General features: G+C 25.9%; 1 protein-coding gene and 1 long non-coding RNA gene across 5 annotated transcripts in view; one reads left to right on the top strand and one right to left on the bottom strand.

The window, feature by feature from the left end:
- The first annotated feature begins 972 nt into the window (after positions 1 to 972).
- LOC135923227 (uncharacterized) overlaps positions 973 to 16,748 on the top strand; it is a 36,752-nt gene continuing 20,976 nt past the window's right edge. For both annotated transcript variants that reach the window (XM_065457868.1, XM_065457867.1), the window contains exon 1: positions 973 to 1,081. The gene's annotated coding sequence lies outside the window, so the exon portion shown is untranslated. The remainder of the gene's footprint in view (positions 1,082 to 16,748) is intronic.
- Positions 13,235 to 14,013, bottom strand: LOC135925050 (uncharacterized). Of its 3 annotated transcripts, none has more exons than XR_010571505.1 (3): positions 13,895 to 14,013; positions 13,653 to 13,691; positions 13,235 to 13,433 (listed from the first exon to the last, which is right to left on the bottom strand). It is a non-coding gene; the product is annotated as an uncharacterized LOC135925050 (long non-coding RNA). The 3 variants fall into 3 exon arrangements; XR_010571507.1 differs by having other exon boundaries at positions 13,235 to 13,365; XR_010571506.1 differs by lacking the exon at positions 13,653 to 13,691 and having other exon boundaries at positions 13,895 to 14,008.

Below are 16,748 nucleotides of genomic sequence, written 5' to 3'. Positions count from 1 at the left end.
GTCATACGTCACAATGAGCGCAATCGCCCTTTATCGCTATATGAAACAGCAGAGCTACGCTTGGACTATCTCGTCCCATCTAATTGGGTTAAGAAATTTGGGGGTAGCCTATGAGATGAGCTCATCCACAATTTTTGGGCAGGCTGCAGTTACCTGTGAGCGCATGAGGCGAAACCACTTGCTTAAACGCCTACGGGAGATAAGAAGAGAGAGAAAAGCCCGACCCGATTAAGTAAAATGTATATTATAGGGAGGGGTATTGGTAAATTTTAAGTTTATGGTCTATATTGAATTTTTTTATTTAATATAAATATGATATATTTTGTTAATTAACCTGCCTTACTACTTAAGAATATTAGATTAGAGGGGTGATAGTATAAGTTAAGTATATTTTGGATAGTTATATCAAGGTTAGATACATGAAAGTTTTGTAAATAAATAAATAAATGTATGTTTACCATAGCGTCATTCATATGATTAATGATGCTTACTACCAAGTGAATGTATGGAAATATTCTAAAATCTTAAGTGAAGTTAATATAAATTTGTTAATTAAATGAATGCAACATATAAAAAATTGCGCTATATAACAACCAGTATGATAAAATAATTATCCATGTTTAACACTATCCCCCTTCCCAGGCTATGCCTAGCCCTGAGTTCAAAGAACGTAAGTGTGCTCATTGGATATATTTGCTTAATAGAGAATTGAACCATGCCACTCATAGAAAATCTCTTAATCTTAACATATTATGTATAAAACAGTTTTTAAAAAGGTATAATAATTTAATAATTTTAAATATTATATTAGTAATAAAAAATATTAAAGTTGCGTAATTTTAATTAGAATTAATAATAAATTAGAACTATATATGACCTAAAACTAGTGTCAAGGTCAGGAGAAAGGACCATAGACACGGTAACATACAAACATTTTAAGAATTTTTAAGTGAAAACATGTCTAGGAAGGACTTTATCTGGTAGTTACCAAAGAAAAATTTTTTTAGCTTAGCTAAGCACTATTGGCATCCATCCAATATAAAAATTTTAAAATTTTTATTTTATATTCTTTCATGCAAAGGTAACTTTACGAGTTATATATAAAATTATTTTTAGATATTATTTGTCTATTAAAATTATTTATATGTAAATATAACTTATATCATCATCTTTATATTAGATAGTTTAATACTCAAATATTTATAAAATAAAATATTTAAAATATTACTTGCCAATCATATAATAATATTTTTAGTTATAAATTTCATTTTAAATGTATAATCTTAATTTTATATTAGGTAACATACTATTAAGACATTGATAAAGATAATCATTCCACCTATTAATTTTAGATTTTTTTGAAAGTCATAACTTTAAAAGTAAATCTTTCCAAAAATAAAATTAGTCCATTTTGTATTTCTAGCTAATTTTTACTCTTATAAATCTTATTGGTTTGTTTAAAATTTAACATTAATAGCATTAAAATATAATATTTAAAGCTACGTTTGTCAAATAGTTTATTTTTTAATTAAAAAACCACTATGCCACAAAATTTTATAAAAAAAAGAAAAATATAAAGGAAATATATATAATATAAAATTATTCAGGTGTGATCATATTTTATTTTATTGATTATTCAGCAATATTTATTAAAATTAATATTTATTTTGTGTGTTCTATTTCTTCAAGATATCTGTCAAATTGTATATTTCTCAAATTTAATTTAAATATATGCACCTAAATTTCAAATGAGTAATTTTATTAGTCATATAAGGCTCTGCTATTATTAAATAACAGATTTGATTATTTTGAAAATATTGGAATAAATCAACATTTTCAAAAAATGGATCTTTTTATACATAATTTCAGAGGTATAATACCAATACTTAATATCATTATTGGGCTGATACCAATAACAATCAGTATTGATGATGATTGTTTAAATTTTAATAGATAAGTGGCCAATAGTTATAAATTTATGCCAGTGCTATAAAGTAATGGCATTTTTTTAGAGAACTTTTCACCTACAATCTAAAATTTATATTAACCCAATTTGAATATTTAGACTGATCTTTATTTACTCTCTAACTTTACCAATTCATAAAAAATTTAAATTTTCTTAGCAAGAAATGACCTTATACTGTAAACAAAATAAGGAGCACTTTGAATTTTTCTTTTTTCATAGCCATTACAATATTTGGTGAATTATAACAAGAAATATATTTTGTTTTTTTATTGCCCCAAAAGTTAAACATTTTATTTAAAATATGGGAAATTTAATAGCTGAATATGGCTTGTTAAATATTTTAAAATCCTTTTCATGTGCAAAATCATTTAACAAAAAAAACAATTTTATTATTAGCTATTCAATAATTTCATTTTATAAAATTATGTATAATATATAATATAAATTACAAAAAAAAAGTGATTATTGGATTTATTTTTTTGAAATAGTGGCCTGACTTAATAATTTGAAAAAGAAAATAAATTTGTCTCCAATCTGTTATTTAATATTGGGACAGCCCTAGGAAAAGTTATGCCATTTACTACAATTTTTGAAAAAGTAATGTTTGTTATGATTAATTTAACATTGCTTGTAAATATATGGAAGAATTTAGTTATAAGTGTAAAATTATAATACCCAACTAAAAAAGTTGCCCTTATTGTGAGTTATAATTTTTGTTAGTCTCTTTTATAAAGACACAACCTATCAATTTGATAGTTTATCAAAAAATAAATAAAATTTTATTAAAATAAAACCACTCTTGAAATGTATAACCCAAAATTTAAATTATAATATATAATATTTTTTTTATAATTAATATTAATTTTAGCCAATTTTTCAAATCAAATCAAAAGATTCTTAAATGTTTAGATTATAAATTAATTTTAACTCATATTTCTAATTAATTTTAAAAAAATATTATCTATAAATTATACATATAAATACAAATTTCTATGAAGGTGAATTTGTTAAAATTTTAGATAAACAAATTACTACAATTAAATTGCTATTTTATTAAATTATAACATTACCCTTCAATCTTTGGCATGATTTAAATGTCTATTTAGCACAGCAAAAGCTGAGGACATAATTTTCAAAATAATATTAAAATATTAAATGAACAAAAATTCAATTTTTTTTAAAAAAAAATATTGATTTATTTAAAATGAGAGAATATAATAAAAAAAATTTCGTATATAATTCGGGTTTTGTCCCCAAAGATACAAATATTTCTTTAAAAAAAACAATTTATAAATATAATAAAATAAGGAAATAATTTCACTGAAAGAAAAATAAAAAATTTTAATCATCATATTTGAAGAGAGTATGATATATAAAAAAAAACTAGCATAAAATTTAATATAAGAAAAATACATCGTAAAAAATTTGGTTTTCTTTAATAAAATTTTTTAAAAAAATTAGTGCAAAATAAAATCATATAAAAAAGTTTCAAAAAAAATGTGATTTTTGTTTTCGCGACAAGAAACGAAAAGGATTTACAAATAATCTAAACGAGTCACGATCAGCCATAATCATTGTAAGTATCTATTTTATTTTTTTTAAATAAGCGATGAATAGATTATAAACTTTTCGGGAATTAAATTATTTTTAATATCAAAATAGACCAGTATTCGTGAATTATATTTAGACAATTACATTTTTAACCTGCTAAAACCGATTTTTTATCGGAAAATTATCGCGTTGGCCTCCGAGGTTATCTTTAAAAATAATTTGAAAGAAACTAATATATATAAATTTAAACGCCTTCATTTCGGCAAATTTTCTTCGGCACGTGCCAATATATTTGAGCCGAATTGGCCGACATATATAATGATAGGTACTGCCTAAGGTAGTATTTATCAAATTTTTATTTTTCATTTGGATAGACACTGCCAAATTTATTTATAATGTATATTTGAAAAATCGTGATTTATGAAAAGCATCTGTGGCCTAGTCGACAAGAGCGTCGTTTTTCCTATTCGATGGTTTTGGGTTCGAATCCCAGCAAGGATCATGTTTTTTTCTTAAGCCAACTTGGTGTTTCAGTCCTTGGAGAGATGATATATAGTAGTACGGACTCGACCACATGATTCCGTTAATATATATTAAATAATAAGTTAGTCTTATTATATTTTAATAAATCTTGGTCGCTATTTACCAAATTAGGATGTGAAAATTGTTATATATTGACTTGGCAGTATCTATCATTAACCGACATTTAGCCATTACCCAATTAATAGTGATAATGCATTAAATATCTATTTTGATGGAAATGAAAAAATTAAAATTTCGGTGTTCCATATTTGGCCAATAAATTTCCTTTTTTGAATAAAAAGTATAGATTTTTTTTTGATTAAATTGGTTCAAATATATATAATATTGGATCGGGAGCTTAATTTGATATTATACGGTTTCTCAAACTATTGAAGAGATGTGATGTATAGCTTTGAACGTTATTGATTTTTTAAAATTTGCTCTTATTAAAATAGATAGTCTCGTAGAAAAATTTGTTATTTTATAGCGTATATGGCTTAATCGGCTAATACATATAGAAATCACCTTAGAAATCTGATTTCGAATTTAAAGACCACTTTTTCTGAAGCCAATCAGGTGGTTCTTGTTACTAGATATGTTGATAAATAGAATTTCGGAAGTGACTGCCTGATTCCCATAATATTATATTAATCTAAAAATGGGTCAAGTTGTATTTTTATAAAATTTGGTCGTTGTTTAGATAATTACTATACTATAACCAACGTGATATATCTATACCCATTACGAGAAAGTGTATGCCAAAAATAGATTAATTGAAGGGAAAATTTTTTAATAAGAGAAAAAAAGAATTAAATATGGTATATTTTAATTTTCATATGTTTTTTTAAATAATTTTTTGGGTTAGGTTTTTCGGGTACGATAGATATTGAATATTATATTGGATTATTGATTATTTTCAAAGTTGGATATAAAGAACTAGTTTTATTGGTAAGTGATTGTATTTGTACTGGTATTTTTTATTTTATTTAATCATGTTTATTTTTAGGTTTCTCACAATGCTAAATAAAAGTAAAATAAACATAGTCAACATAACCCTTCCATAATCAAATTTTTATTTAATCGGGCATGGGCTTTTTACCTCTCCTCTTATTTCCCATGAACGTTTAAGTGTGCCTCTTGCGCGCACAGATACCTGCGGCGTGCCCAAAAAACATGGATGGTCCTCTTAATTATTTAATTATTTCCATCTTTAATCCCACTATGATGGGCTTTCATGAGGGAATCTCTGTTATATATATCACGCTTAGGGCTAGGCGCTTGATATCGCGTAAAATATTTAACACTTGATAATTTTCTTTACTATTTGAAACTTTCCTCATCAATTTTTTTTACAAATTAATAATTCCTGTAATGAATTAGTTGTCGATTTGTGATATTTTGATATTTATATATCTGCCCATGCCTTCTGACCATTTAAAAGTAATTATTGAATCTTGGCATCAGGCCGTGTCCCGGTTTGTCTTATTTTTTGAAACTTTCGGCTAAACAGATTTTGAACTAAAGCAATTTTGTTTTAAGTGTGTACATTAAATAAATATTTTTGTTCAGAAAGAGTCACAAAAATACTTTACGTGTGTAAATCTAAATATCCTGCTTCTTTTTTAGGCTGTTTAGAGAAATCTATATAGACGGCCACAGCCTGCTATTTAGATAAAAGAGGAACTAGGACATAACCTCAGTATTGATATTTGGAGGCTTATCTTTTTCCGAAATCTATTTGCTTAAATAATATTGTTAAAATTGTGCTCTGATAACCTATTAAAATTGCATGAAGGGCATTTTTAAAAATTTATATTGGGTATTACATCTTAATTTATGATATATTAAGAAAAGTTGGCTACCGCTATCGCTATTTGTTAAAAAAAGTAGCGCGCTACCGCTATCGCTATTTGTCAAAAAAGTAGCTCGCTATTAGCTACTATTTTTTAAAAGTAGCTTTAGCTACTTTTTAAGCTACTTTTTCTAAAAAAAATTTACAAATAAATTTTTTATTTTTTGCTTATGTTATTGTATAGTAAATATATAAAAATCAACATTTATAAATATTAAAATATAGTTAGTTTTGATTATAAAAAAATTTATATAATAAAAATAAATATTTATGGTAATTTGTTGCATTTTAATAATAAAATAATTTCAATATTATCAACCCCAAGTCTAGAGCGACGATCAGAAAGTATAAGTTTTGCCTTATTAAATAATCTCTGACACTAGCACTTGAGGGTAAAGGCGTATTTAATCTTTTTACCTTCTGTTATGTGTTCAACTATCTCCCGACTCCACTATTAGAGCATCTTTCATCATTTTAAAGTTATCTGCTATTTTATTCATTAGTGTCTGGCGGCATAAAATTGTTGTACCAGGGGGATAGAGTTTTAATCATCATGGTAAATGATGGATTATCAACTAAGGACATTGGCTGAACTGTATAAATTATAAAATCAACAATAACTTTATCAGCTAATTTCTGAGAAATATTGTCATTTGCCTTATTAATTAATTTGGTTTGAATTAAATTAGTCTTTTTGGATGTAGAGTCGCCTATACAAATTATTTAGATGTTTCTCCATTTCCTTAAAACACATGAACAGTCTTATAAAATAAATATTATTAGAAGTAAAAATGACAATTTACTTTTAGGTGTTTCTTGAGGTTATAGCTACTGGATTGATTTGGGGAAATACTTTTTTTAACATTTTAAACAAATAAATTTGAAACCAGTGGTTATATATTTATTTTAAAAAAAATTCAAATCTATGGAATGGGAAATTTGTATTATAGCTAAAGAACATTTTCTTCCCTTGGTATCTTGCATTTCATTAATATCATTGTCTGAATCACTTTCAGCGATTTGGATATCCATAGGCGATGACATTTTAAATTATTAACACGTGATTTAGGTTTATAATACAAATGAAAATATAAATTACAAATTGAAATTATATTTTAATTTCATAATTAAATAATAAATTATAAAAATTATAATTAATTATGATATTTTATTTAAATTTTCATGTTTATAATTACCTTCATTATATTTTTTAAGTAGCGAAGTAGCGGCTACTTAGCTACTTTCAAAAAAAGTAGCGCGCTAAAAAATTAAATAATTACAAAAAAGGTAGCTTTAACAACTCTAAAATTAAGTGAATGAATGAAGTTCAAAATTGCCTAAAGAACATTTTTTAAATATTTAAATTGGGTATTATTTCTTAATTTATGATATGTTAAGTCAATGAATGAAGTTCTGTCGATATAAATGCACCTTTTTTTTCTTCTCAAGATCTTATTTTAAAATATTTGTTCAAGCGCAAACAAAAGTGCATAACTTTAAAAATCTGAATTATAACATTTTGCACCTATCCTTCCTATTGTTTTATGATTAGGGTTATATATGGGGACCACACTAAAAAAAAATTACGATTTGGTACAACATCAGACCCGCCGAATTTATTTAAATGTAGAAATCAATTATTTTTTTCCCAATAAGATTCGCATTTTTTACACTGAACATAACGAAGTCTTTGATCATTCTACAAACAAATATTAAAAAAATAAATATTGGGACCTTGTTTCTTGCAAAAAAAAATTTTAAATATATTTATTCTAGTTCAAAATTTAAGCCTAACTAGCCTTGCCCAATTTTTTTTTTTACCTATTTTCCATTATCATATCTAGCTAGTAAAAAAATTAAGTTCGTAATCCAAATATTATTATTTTTTGAAAACAATAATAAAATAATTTAAACATTTGACCGGGTCTAAATTTGGTTCATGAAATTGACCGGATCCCGGGTTATAACCCCCGGGTTTGATGAAAATTTTGGGTTCATCTGGAACCCTGGGTCAGACTATTATTCTTTCGCAAAACTTCCATTTTTTTATGGTGGCACAAAAGAAAAGTAAAGTTTTATTATTTTGAAAAAGATCGAATTGTTTACGTATAGTTTCTTATTGGGGTCATCAAATTATTTTAATGTTTACTCTAAAATTAAAACGGTATTTGTTTAATATTATTATTTTTTTTTAAAATACGATTTTTTAAAAATTTTTATAGTTCAAGAAAAACTGGATAAGAAGATAATAATTTATTTAATACTTTTGACTTTATGCCACATAAACACCTTTTTTGATTTTATTTTATCTTGGAAACTTACTTGATAATCATATTGCCCCTCTCTCCCTTTCAAATAGATGTAAATATATTACCATAAGATTATACCATATTACCCCTTACCTTATCATGCCCAATTGATTTAGGGCATCCTTTTGCAAACGACATTTCTTTTACGAGAATATTATTACTTTTAATACATGATTGGGTGGTCATCGGTCATCCCTTTGAATGACATTTCTCCCCCATAAAAAAATACTTATAATAATTTTAAAGGATTTTTATTACCTTGACCTCTTGAAAAAAATATATTATTCCAAAATATGTTTTTTTAACTCAAATAATTATACCCAGAAGGAAGTGATTAAATTTAAAAATTGTTTACCTAAAAACATTTATTGATGATAAATTGCTATAAGCAAATCAGAAACATTTATCCCACGCATTGTAAAATGTAGTAAAAATTTATATTGTTTATACTGTAAAATAATTCAAATCAAAAACTTCTTTTTTTTTGAATTTTCAAAATCAAAAATATTGATTAAAAAAAAGGCTAAATAAACTGCAGGCTCAGAATGGGTCGAAAAATAATTGATTTTAAAAGCTAAAATAAGTAAATAAATTTAAATTTATACCAATTAATCAGTTGTTCACTGCTCAATATAAATATTATTATCCATCGGTAGAAACGAAAATGCGCCATTTAAATTTTAACACAATTGTTCACAAATTTAGAGAAATTTCGCAAATTTGACTAAGAAATTTTAACTAACGAACTTCTAATTTTTTTAAAAAATAAATATTAACATTTCAATTCATCTTTTTAATATAATAATATTTTATAAATTAGGAACTTAATTATTATTCTTTTTTAAATTTATTACCCATACTAAGAAACTGCAGACTTCACTAACAAGTTACCTCAAATTATTTAAAATGACATAAAATAATTATGACAAATTATGTAATCATGTAAAAAAAATTGTGAACTAAATCTAGTTACTGCTTGTCTATTTATTCTTACATACCACTGTATTTTTTTTATAATATATACAAAAAATTCCTCATTTACGGGGAAAGAAAAGATGAAATGTAAGATTTAATATATTCCCCTCGAACATCTTTTTGGCAAGAAATTCAATTGAATCATTGATATAAGATGATTGATTGGGAAAATATTATTTTTGTAAAGTGATAATTGTCGTTCCCCGATTTATTTTTGTCATTTAAAATTTTTGCAATATTATATTTTTTTATACAACCCCCCCCCCCCTTCTCATTTAAAAATAACCATTTTTTTTATTAAGCGTGTTTAAAAATAAATATCTAAATTTCAATCGAAGGAAAATGAAAATTATCGGTATAGTCATATTTAGTTCTCCGCTAAACGTGGTATATTTATTAGGGATATGAAAAACGAGATGATCGGGTTTAATTAATTTTTTATCTATTCTTTCAATTTTTTGCCCGAAATTACAGAATCTACTTACTATACTTATTATTATCGATATACTGCCCCTCCCCTTCTTTTTAAAAGTGGGCTGATTAGGTGAAATTTAATGTGGCTCGATTTTTTAAAATGGCCAACTCAATATTTTAGCCAGTATAGATATCAAAACTTTTTATATTAATATCTTTTAAAAAGTGGGCTGATTAGGTGATTAATGTGGCTCGATTTTTTAAAATGGCGACTCAATATTTTAGCCAGTATTAGATATCAAAATTTTTATATTAATGAACAAAATTTTCCAGTTGTTGCCAAATATTTTTCTGGATAAAATAATGAGTTGGTCGTTTTTTAAAAAACGCGGATCAAATCGAGCCGTTTGACAGCAATAGTGAAAACATTAAACATTTTGATTTTATTTACGATTTTGTGAATCAATATTTTGTAAAGGTCAAATTATTTTAAAAAATTTTCTCATGATAATATTGTTATCTTTGTAATTTATCTAAAAATTTAATTAGCTAAAAAACAGCACATTGAAAAATTTCATTGAAAAAAGTAAAAACAAACAACATTATATAATGGTTTTATAAATTCAAACTTAATCCGATTTACTTTTAAAATTATTATAAAAATTAGTTTTAACAATATCTTTATTATTATAAGAAATCTCTTCATTTTTCCTAGAAATGTAATCATATGTAATATTATTTTGTTTATACTACGTCCAAAAAAATACGACGCAAACTTTTGAAATTTAATAACATGTCAAAAATATAATTCTAGAAGAATCTCAAAAATTAAAACTTCTGAAAGTTTTAAAACGATTAGAATTTTTCAAAAAAGATCTTAAGCTTTAAACTGAACATTAAAAAAAAAGAATGGCATTAAAATGGTAAGTTATATCTAGATTTCTAAGAGTTATATCTGCCAATTAGCATTACCATCGGTCGATTATTGGGTTTTTTCATGTGTCCTTTAAAATTTATTTATATCAAAGGCCTGCAGAAGTACCATTTTCTAGCGTGCCTGGATTTGACGATATATAAGTTTTTTCTGGGCATAGACTTTTAAAAATTTACCTATTTCAAAGAATATAAAATCCTTATATAATAACTAATTATTTTACCTCCTCATTGGCATAAAAAGGAGTGAGTTTGAATCACGACACTTTCAATTTGACTGGTAGATGATAATTCCCTTATTTCCTGTTCCTCTTGTAATTTAATATAGTCATTTATATCAGTATCAGTCATTTTGCGCTCTCTCCTTGGCAACATATATTAATTGCCTGAATTTGAGACAGAGGAAAGGGGAGATATCTTAAATAAATTTTTCCCTCAAAAAGTATATTATATTTTAAATATTGAGTATATCATTGTTGCTTTTAATTTGATTGAGTATAATCTAAAATAAAAATAATTAATTTGAATAATACTTTACTAGAAATTTTTTTAGTTGAAAAAATGAAAATAGGAAATATTGTATCTACTCTACTATTACAAGTTACCTTAAATATAATAAAAATGCCCTTTACTCTCAATTATATAACTTAACAACCCAAAATAATTCTTTCTAATAATATTAAATAAATACCATTGACCATTAACGACGATCCATATTTAACATAATTATCTTTATTTCCAATAAAACCACAACAATCTAACATAAAATATGTAGAAAAATATAACATAATATAATTATCCAATTCTTCATTTCTCAAAGGTCCACAGCTGACATCCAAAGGTCCACAGCTGACATCTAATCCAATATCTCCCAATCTCCAACTACGGGTTTTTCCGGACAATGAAACACACCCCGTGATCCCTATCTCCTCTTCTTCCCCCAAGAAAAATTTAATTTCCCTGTCAGAAAATAACTGACATTTGATGTATTATATTAAATTTATTTCTTCTTTTCTTCAACAGTTACAACACGCCCACCCTTCACAAGCCCAGCGTCCCTCTTCTTCCCCCAAGAAAAATTTAATTTCCCTGTCAGAAAATAACTGACATTTGATGTATTATATTAAATTTATTTCTTCTTTTCTTCAACAGTTACAACACGCCCACCCTTCACAAGCCCAGCGTCCCTCTCTCTGTGGTGTTGTTGTATCGAATCACCTCTTTGAATTGTATCGAATCACCCCTTTGAATTGTATCGAATCACCCCTTTGAATTGTATCGAATCACCTCTTTGAATTGTATCGAATCACCTTTTTGAATTGTATCGAGACGCCTTGAAGACGTTCAGGGAATTTGTCGAATCGTCTTCCCTTATGATGATTTATAATATAATATCGCCAATACCTTTCAACATATAATCGCGAAAACACATATTATCAATAATGACCTGTACATTGGGGTATCTGCATTTATAATCTATGCAACATTAATATGGACAATGTAATATCAGCAAAACATAATAATTCATTCATTTTAAGACATTTGGGAAATATGAGCTATAATACACATTATTTGGATATGATTCATGGTAATTAAGAAATAATGATATTACATATAATAATGTAATGTGAACATATTGTCTGTGTGTGAAATGCAATTTCAACACATGTAATTTTCCTTCTGTCATGTAAAAAAAACAAAGCTACATTTATGTAAATATTTCCTAAAATGAATAGAAAAATCCATCCTTAGGTATTACAAATAATTGCGAAACTTTGCCAAACAAAGATTCTACCTAAAATTACAATATATCCATATACAAATACATTTAATATTTTATATGAAGGAACAAATATAATACGTAGAAAATACAATATTTCCCATCTAGGAATTACTCAGTATCCTAAGAAAAATATACCATTTCTACCTAACTCTGTCATCACAGTTAGCACAAATTCACAAAAATGTAGAATGCAAAATAACAACAATTGAGAATATAATGGGCTATATGGTATATATATAAAGAATTTTTAATATACCTTCACAATATAAAATAATTTGAGTCTTTTCTTTAAAAAATATGTTCATAATTAAATAGTAAAATGTGATGTGCTATAAAATTATTACAAAAATAAAAAAAATGTATTATGCAGAATAAATTTACAAAAAAAATTTACACCCAAAAAAAAAACTTTCTCCAGTATGCAAACTAAACAATATTCTCACCTCAAGGCATACCCATCAACACGGGCTGACCTTATCTGTAAAAATATTTCCCTTCAATCATTGCATACCATAAAAATAATATAATAATTGCAAATATAACTTTTTATAAAATTTTATAATTTAACAAAAAAAAAATATATATATTAAATATAAAGATTTCATAATTTGGAAAAAAAAATATTATACACCATCTAATGTATCATACAAATTCCTATCCAATTTATATATACACTAAATGCAGACACTAAATCAAAATAACTATCCACATCTAACATTATAGATATTATTCTGACTTCATCATACTTCAATTTCTTCAAATTCTCATTCATAATTAAATATATCATATGTTACTTATACAATATATTAACATTATAAATAATAATTCATAGTTAAATATATCATATGTTACCTATGCAATATATTAACCTTAATTAATAATAAATTATCCCATACATATTCATCCCTTTACAAACCCAAAATGCATAATTAAATAATACACACTTTATTACAAAAGTCTATATCCATATATATTTTCATAAATTTCACATATTTAAATATTTAACAATCCTTTCTGTCCTGCTGTTCATGAGGTCTTTCAGCTTCCTATGACGGAATACCTATAACACCATTCAATGAGTTTTAAGGCATACCAAATAATGATCAAAATTATATGTACCATATACATCTAGACATAAGATAATATACCAAATATTACTATCTTAAATTCCTGATCTTATTTCCATATTTCTGCCTAATACTCATTACATACTTTCTATCTTACACCTTTTAAGTTAAATATAAAAGTATAGAAATCCTTAAACTCATGTATCTGTATAGTTTTTAGTACATTGCCTTGTCAAAATTTCTCTTATGTAATATGTATACAATAAAAATTTTGTTTTACTTTAAAACCGAATCAACCCACTCTTTCGATCCTGGTCAGCTGGCAACAATATTACAAGTTACCTTAAATATAATAAAAATGCCCTTTACTCTCAATTATATAACTTAACAACCCAAAATAATTCTTTCTAATAATATTAAATAAATACATTGACCATTAACGACGATCCATATTTAACATAATTATCTTTATTTCCAATAAAACCACAACAATCTAACATAAAATATGTAGAAAAATATAACATAATATAATTATCCAATTCTTCATTTCTCAAAGGTCCACAGCTGACATCTAATCCAATATCTCCCAATCTCCAACTACGGGTTTTTCCGAACAATGAAACACACCCCGTGATCCCTATCTCCTCTTCTTCCCCCAAGAAAAACTTAATTTCCCTGTCAGAAAATAACTGACATTTGATGTATTATATTAAATTTATTTCTTCTTTTCTTCAACAGTTACAACATCTACGACACACAATTTTTAAATATATATATTTTTTTATTTTTAATTAGATAATAATAATAATGGCGATTTAAAATATTCGGTCTTAGGGCAGAGCCTGCAGTTCTTTATATACAAAAAAAAATATTTTTTTACCAGGCTAGGCGCGGCAAGTTAAGGTTAGATTATCAGCTCGGAACATCATTTTTTGTGCATGTCGCTAAAGGAAAGGGAAAGTTTATTTATTGAAATATAATCACATCTGGGACGTTGTTTGTTAAATTTCTATATTTTAACCCAACGTATTATATCATTCATCTGTCATCACTAGCTCTTATTCTAGTGTTGTTAAAAACCCCGATTCGGGTCGACTTTAATAAACGTGATTAAGATAATAACCAAAATAATATTATGTAAGCCTGGATATGTTGCTCCTAGGTGACAAAAAGTTTTTTAGACATCAATTTTCCCAAATTTCCAGGTGGCTAAAATTAATCAATCCATTTTTTTTAATTCCACCCAAATTCGGGATTTTTAGACTACTCTTATCCTGGCTTTAGCCTGCATTCACAGTTAGCACGAATTCACGGCAATATACAAAATTTGCTATATTTATGTGTATTTCTTTTCTTTTTCTTTCAATGAAAGAATTACGTGTATTTTTATATATATTCTCCCCAAATTGGGATTGATTTGTTGATAGTCATATTTAACTTTATTCCTATCTCGGGAATCGAAAAATTATTTTCCGCATTCTAGAATTACAAATTTTGTATTTTTTCGTTTCATTTAATTTATATAACTCACCAGATCGCGTTAATCATCTCAACATTTTTTTAAAAAAGATAAATTTTATTCAATTAATAACATTTATTTCATAAAATTTTGCCTGTCTGCTCGAAATTTGTTATAAAAGCCTTTTTTAACCCTTAATTCATATTTCGCGCGAATTTACGGTCATGGCCGCATTCATAGTAGGATCCGATCCGACAGGGTTTAATATAATCCCAAAATTATTGCTTTTTAATAAAGAAAAAATTGATCTCATAAACAGATTTTAAAAAATTGATCATCTGTTAAATTGTTCCTGGAGCCCACTATCCAGCCTAATTCTACAGATGTCCGATCCCGACGGAGAGAAACGAAATGAGGAAATTTTTTTCCTTAACGTTTTTGTTGTGATATAATTCGGCTTGCTTTTTTTTAGCCATGACGCATATATAAATATATTAAAAATTAAGTCTTGAATCTTGAGTGGCAGAGATCCTAAAATTGAATTTTTGTAGCCTGATAATAAAGATATTATCTTAATCTTTAATCAACTATTAAGTCTAACACAACTTAGACAGAGACAGTGTTTGTAAGAATGTGTTCTCCTTTTGGCTTAATTCGATATAAATTTGGAAGCATGCTTGGATTAGAAAAAGCTGGAAAATTAGGTTTTTCATTTTATAGATATTTTAATGATACTCCGCATTTAAAAAGAAATACAATAGACAATACTAATATAAGAATCAAATAAATTAATAAAAAAATTTTTTTTAATATTATAATTAATAACTTTTAAGCATTGGAAAGGCCACTAAATATAATTATCACTGTATTTCGGTGTTGTTCAGATTTAATGGAAAACTTTGCATATTTTTTTTTAAAATTCGTTTTGTAAATAAAATTATTTAACTTGTAAAAATTGATAAAAGTATATAAATAGGTGTAATTGTAAACAAATTTATTTTGGCAAGTCAAATAATTATTATTGTAAATAAAAAAAAATATGGAAATGTTTTCCATCAAATCTCCAGCACTGTAAACTTGTTTAATAAGCCGAAATAAAATATAGTTAAAATTTATTGCGATTTTTTAAGTTTTGATAAATTATGATTTCGACACCTTGATATTTTTAAAAAATTGTTATTAGAAGTAGTGATCTGCATCGGGCCTGATTTTTCAAGCCCGGCCCGGCCCCAAATGATTTTTAGAAAAGTTTTGCCGGCCCGAACCCGAAATTTTTTATAAAAAAATTTACCCACCTAGCCCGTCCAGAATTTATTTAAAATCTTTATAATTACTCAAAATAAATGACATATGTTATATGTCGTTTAGTTTCAATAAACAAAATCAAATATTTTTATTTTACATTAAAAATTCAATATAAAATTGATAAATTTAGATATATTTATAAAAATTTCCAAGGTCCGACCCGACCCGGCCCGAATTTTTTTTAAATATTAGGCCCGGCCCGAACCCGATTATTTTAAATAGAATTAGGCTCGAGCACGGCCCGAAGCCCTTTTGGGCCGGGCCTAACTTTGCAAATCTCTAATTAAAAGTAAATAAAATATTTGCATTTACATTTTTAGTTTTAATATTCTAATTTATTTCTAAATAAAATCCTGCCCAAACTACTCGTTTTTTTAGCGGTAAAAAGAAGTTGCATAATAGTTCGACCTAATTGAGCGTTTTTTAAAAAAAAGGAAACTGCGTTTTTATAAATGTTTATGCGCTGATTAACATGATTTAATTGGAGATTTAAATCATGATTAAAATTAATGATTTTTTAAAAAATTGTAAATTATTATTTAAAATCCATTTTATTTTTTGATTATAATTTAGGCAATCGTTTTTTTTAAATATTTTTTTGCGAAGTTGTAA

Source organism: Gordionus sp. m RMFG-2023, chromosome 2 (assembly GCF_954871325.1).
Source record: "Gordionus sp. m RMFG-2023 chromosome 2, tfGorSpeb1-WG-v2, whole genome shotgun sequence".
NCBI classification, from domain to species: domain Eukaryota; kingdom Metazoa; phylum Nematomorpha; class Gordioida; order Chordodea; family Parachordodidae; genus Gordionus; species Gordionus sp. m RMFG-2023.
The sequence above is the reverse complement of the archived record's forward strand: the minus strand, read 5'-3'. Positions and strand labels throughout refer to the sequence as shown.